The 5247-nt window shown below is 41.3% G+C and overlaps 2 long non-coding RNA genes across 2 annotated transcripts; one reads left to right on the top strand and one right to left on the bottom strand.

The window, feature by feature from the left end:
- The first annotated feature begins 2058 nt into the window (after positions 1 to 2058).
- Positions 2059 to 3207, top strand: LOC135554931 (uncharacterized). The gene is made up of 2 exons (XR_010457789.1): positions 2059 to 2426; positions 2551 to 3207. It is a non-coding gene; the product is annotated as an uncharacterized LOC135554931 (long non-coding RNA).
- On the bottom strand, positions 2145 to 3511 carry LOC135554930 (uncharacterized). Its single transcript, XR_010457788.1, has 3 exons — positions 3147 to 3511; positions 2559 to 2683; positions 2145 to 2448 (listed from the first exon to the last, which is right to left on the bottom strand). It is a non-coding gene; the product is annotated as an uncharacterized LOC135554930 (long non-coding RNA).
- Positions 3512 to 5247: the final 1736 nt, after the last annotated feature.

Raw genomic sequence — 5247 nt, 5'->3', positions numbered from 1 at the left:
TTTTAAATAAACATGGATTTTGTGATCAGTGGCAAAGCTGTGATGACAGAAGCAGGACCGCGGCTGAAACATAGAGAAAGGGACAAGTTTAAAACCTGTTAAGGCTTGGGACAATACTGCCCCCTTTGGATGAATTGCGTGCCCATAGTAAACTGGAAAAAAATCTGTCCAAAATTGCTAATATATGCATATAATAATTATTATTGAATAGAAAACACTCTAAAGCTTCTAAAACCGTTTGAATTATGTCTGTATGTATAGCAGAACTCACAGAGCAGCCAATCTCCCAAACTATTTTTCTCATCAGGAAAGTTGGGCCAACTTTGACGTCATCGCCCCCACCCTTCCCAACCAGCTATGGATCTGGGATCAGTTTCTATGTCTTCCGCGAGATGTCTTCTATGAGTAGAGCGTTTAATTGTGCAAATCCCGCGAGCTTTGACCCTTTGGCAGGCAAAATACTGGGTGTCGCGAGAAAATACATGCACTTTCAGGCACGCGTTGCGCACAGAGCACCGTTTGTTCCAACTTGCTCGAGAAGAACACAGTTTGTCCGGTCGATTTGAGAATTGTTTTGTATGTTAAAGCCACAATATACGATGTGCCAAAAAAGTGGTTTCTAAGTGTGTATAGAACCCAGATACCGCCCGCAACTGCGCTGAAATATCAAGTGCTGATGTCTAATGGACAGCAATGGGGGTATCAGTTTGATTACCTGGCCTGAAGAGTGAAACTCTATACGATAGCCGAAGGAGAAGAATATACCGAACAGACATTAGGAGTGGACTATGGGCTTGAAGACTGGGCGGTTTTTCGCAAGGTTGTGTGTCCCGAACTGAGACTTATCACCAAGGGGTATAGCTTGTTCACAGGGAAGGTACCCCTGACTCCTCAGGAAGAATATTTCACAGGGTGAAAATACAAAGAAAGAATGGACTTCCATGTGGCTACGTGGAGTTCTATATCAGCAACGAGGAAACCCGCAACCAAAACATTCGTGATGGAGGTCTGACTGGGGATTTTAGGTTGGGCATGCTTATTCCTTTTAAAAGTTGGGATTTAATGGAATTGAAAATGTTAGAGTTGTTGGACGCTCTATTTGTACAGAGTCAACAGCGACAGAGCATTGTTCGGCTAAGGAAGTGCATAATAGATACGAATCCCGAGGATTATGATTCAAAGGAGCCCCAAGAAGGTACATCGTCAGAAGGGTCATCCCCCGAAGAAAACTAAGTACGCGGCTGCGTTAACCACGCCCTGATACCCAGAGGGCTGGTTCAACAATAAAAGGAGGGTCCTTAAAACCTACAGTTCTTCACTTACGCATATGCCATGGATATTCCTACCACATACCAGGACTCCGAAACGTCATGGGGCCCAGACCCTAAGGACTCTATGCCTCGCAGCCCAACATTCTACTCCCCCCTGGCAAGACCCGCGACACCCCCTACATGTACACAGCCTGAGGACGTGTTTGATGGGGTGGTCAGTACTATTTTGATGGACACCATCAAGGCCTCTGTAGCCACACTTTTACACATGGTGATTGGAGAGTATATACGAGAAAAATGCATCGGTTGTGAGATCATTCACCTCAGCCAGCTCAGACGTCCATTGGTCCTGCAGGTTTACACCATCGCTGGTCAGAGTCGTGGAGTCTATGGGTCTTGTGCCGTCTATTCCCAGAGTGGGGGTTGACTGGGCATATCGGGAGACCAGACAGGGAGACACTGAAACAGTAGAAATGAAATACTGTATCTATTCAAGGAAAACATATTTTACTATATATACCTTTTATGTGGGTATATGTAAGAATATTTTTATAGACTTTGATGATACGAGTAATCATGTGTATTCTGATGATCACCTTTATTAAAATGGTTTCCACTGTGACAGTTTATGAGGTTATGATAATATAGTGGAGATTGATGTTCTGTGTTTTATTGTTTTATATCACATGATTAACCTGTGTTGTTTCATGACCAACCTTTATGTTGCAAATATTGTAGAGTCATTAGATCAAGGGAGGTTTGAGTTTACAATCAGACTTAGATCACCCCCATCTGGTAGATAATGTATATATACAGTATATATAGTATAACTGTTCATGGAGCAATGAGTTTTAGTACAGGTCTGGTGCTGGTTTGTATCACTGTGGAGGCGAGCACAATAATAGACAGCTTCAGTATGCAGATTCTGTCCTTTTAAAACAGCATGTTGCTGGAAGTGCTGCTGGTGGTGCAGAACTTGTTTTTCAGTTCATAATTATAAGCTATGCTTCCACCACTTTAGTTATATCCAATCCACTCCAGTTTTTTCCCTGCAGGCTGTCGAATCTAAGCTGTATGCAATCTACTACTGAATATGAGACCTTACAGGAGACGGTTAGTGGTTGACCTGGCTGGACAGTCATGGAGGCTGGCTGAGTGAGTTCATAACTCTGTACACCTGTTGAAAGGAAATAATGAACAATATTAAAAATCCAAGTAACATGATTTTAGCATTACATTAAAGTCTGATCCAATTTTCCTTATTGTGCCTGTAATATAGACACTCACAGACAACAGCTGCCAGCAGCAGAGATGCAGGGACATGGTTTGTGGGGACAGGCACAACGGTTGGAGATGCTCTTCTCTACTCTCCAGGACTCAGAGGGATGTATTTTGATACACACATATGGAGCCTGTTTATATAAGGAAGAGGGAGAGACAGGGTTTAGATTACATTTGAATAATGACAATCAGGTATAAAGGACTGGGAATATCAGTGCAAAATGGGGGGAAAATGTGATAATGTGCCAGTTTTTAACACTACACTTATGGGAGATGAAACTGGAATGGATAAACACTGTTTCTTGTTATTGGTAATCCTACTGTCACACCATGGTCGAAATATATTATGTTTATTCTTCATTTATTCGGTCAGGCCAGGGTGTGACATGGGTTATTGTGGTGTGTTTTTGTCTTGGGGTTTTGTGGGATGTCTAGCGTAGTTTATGGCTGCCTGAGGCGGTTCTCAATCAGAGTCAGGTGATTATTGTTGTCTCTGATTGGGAACCATATTTAGGCAGCCATATTCTTTGAGTGTTGTCGTGGGTGATTGTTCCTGTCTCTTCACCAGATAGGACTGTTTAGGTTTTCACGTACCGTTTGTTGTTTTTGTATTGTTCGAGTTTTTTCGTTCTTCATTAAACATGTCTCAAACATACCACGCTGCATTTCGGTCCGCTCCTCCTTCAACAGAAGAAAGCCATTACACCTACTGTATACTATATTTATCAAGTTGTTTTTTTAAACATATGGGGTGCTTGTGAACATTTTGCTATTAAATCATTCATTTAAAAAAATTAGGTTGTCTGTGTTGAATGGGGAAATGCTTTTTGTACGGCTTCTCCCATTAGTTTAACCACTGTGACTCTCTAGCACAGCAATACACTGCTGTGTTCTCACTCTTCAGGCTGTTCATCTGTAGGTACAGCTTACTGCTGGAGTCATCGCTGGAGATAGTTAATCTACCCTGGACTGACTGGGAGTAAGAGATTGGATTACTAGATGTATATAAGCAGCCCACTTCAGTCCTTTCCCAGGAGCCTGTCTGATCCAAGCTATGTCGTAGCTACTGAATGTGAACCCAGAGGCTGTACAGGTCAGTTGGTGGGATTCTCCAGGCCTTTCAACTACTGGTCCCGACTCAGTAAATGTCTGACCATAAACGCCTGTTGAAAGAAATCACAGATGTTGTTAAAACAGTATCTAAAACTCAATTAGTAAATGTATTCACCATAAATCATTTAAAAAAAGAGACCCACAGGAAGCAGCAGAGATTCAGGGAACATAGTTTGTTGTCACGCCCTGACCTGAGTATTCTTTGTTTTCTTTATATATTTTGGTTAGGTCAGGGATTGACATGGGTGATGTATGTGTTTTTGTACTGTCTATGGGTTTTGTAGGTTTATGGGGTTGTTTACCATCTAGGTCTTTATGTATGTCTATGGTTGCCAAGATTGGTAATCAATTAGAGGCAGCTGTTTATCGTTGTCTCTGATTGGGAACCATATTTATGCAGCCATCTTTGGGTATTTCGTGGGTTCTTACTCTGTGATGTTAGCACGCAGTTTCTTTAGAGGTCGTGTTCGTCGGTTTTTTCGTCCATTCATTCTTGGTACTACCCATCCCAGATCCGGGAGCGTTGTCATCAACTGACACTAATTAGCATAACGCAACGGACATCAATATTACTAGAAAATATTCCTATTCATGAATTCACAAGTGAAATATATTGAACCACAGCTTAGCCTTTTGTTAATCACCCTGTCTTCTCAGATTTTGAAAATATGCTTTACAGCCAAAGCAAGACAAGCATTTGTGTAAGTTTATCGATAGCCTAGCATAGCATTATGCCTAGCTAGCAGCAGGCAACCTGGTCACGGAAATCAGAAAAGCAATCAAATTAAATCGTTTACCTTTGAGCTTCGAATGTTTTCACTCACGAGACTCCCAGTTAGATAGCAAATGTTCCTTTTTTCCAAAAATATTATTTTTGTAGCCGAAATAGCTTGGCTGAGAAATCGACCGGAAATTGCGGTCACGACAACGCCGAAAAATATTCCAAATTAGCTCCATAATATTGACAGAAACATTGCAAACGTTGTTTATAATCAATCCTCAAGGTGTTTTTCAAATATCTATTCAATATTATATCAACCGGGACAGATGGCTTCTTAGTAGGAAAGAGAGAAACAATGGCCGCATTTGTCCTTTACGCACAAAAGACTGAGAGACTCCAGCTGACGCAATGTTGACGTTCAGGCTCATTTTTCTAAATAAGCCTGAAACTATGTAGTGTGACACTAGACACATTTGGGAAGCCATAGAAAAAGGAATCTGCTTGATATCTCATTTACTGCTTAATATGGGACGCATAGGAACGCAGAGCTTTCTAAATAAGAGTCCCTTCCTGATTGGATTTTTCTTAGGCTTTCGCCTGCAATATCAGTTCTGTTATACTCACAGACAATATTTTTACAGTTTTGGAAACTTTAGTGTTTTCTATCCTAAGCTGTCAATTATATGCATATTCTAGCATCTCGTCCTGACAAAATAGCCCGTTTAATTTGGGAACGTTATTTTTCCAAAAAAAGTGACCCCTAGATTCAAGAGGTTAAAAAATGTATTCACATCACGCTGCGCTTTGGTCTCCTCACTACGACGATCATGACATTTGTGTTAAACTGAACTGGTGAGCTGC

Source organism: Oncorhynchus masou, chromosome 15, assembly GCF_036934945.1.
Source record: "Oncorhynchus masou masou isolate Uvic2021 chromosome 15, UVic_Omas_1.1, whole genome shotgun sequence".
Lineage (NCBI taxonomy): Eukaryota > Metazoa > Chordata > Actinopteri > Salmoniformes > Salmonidae > Oncorhynchus > Oncorhynchus masou.
The sequence above is the reverse complement of the archived record's forward strand: the minus strand, read 5'-3'. Positions and strand labels throughout refer to the sequence as shown.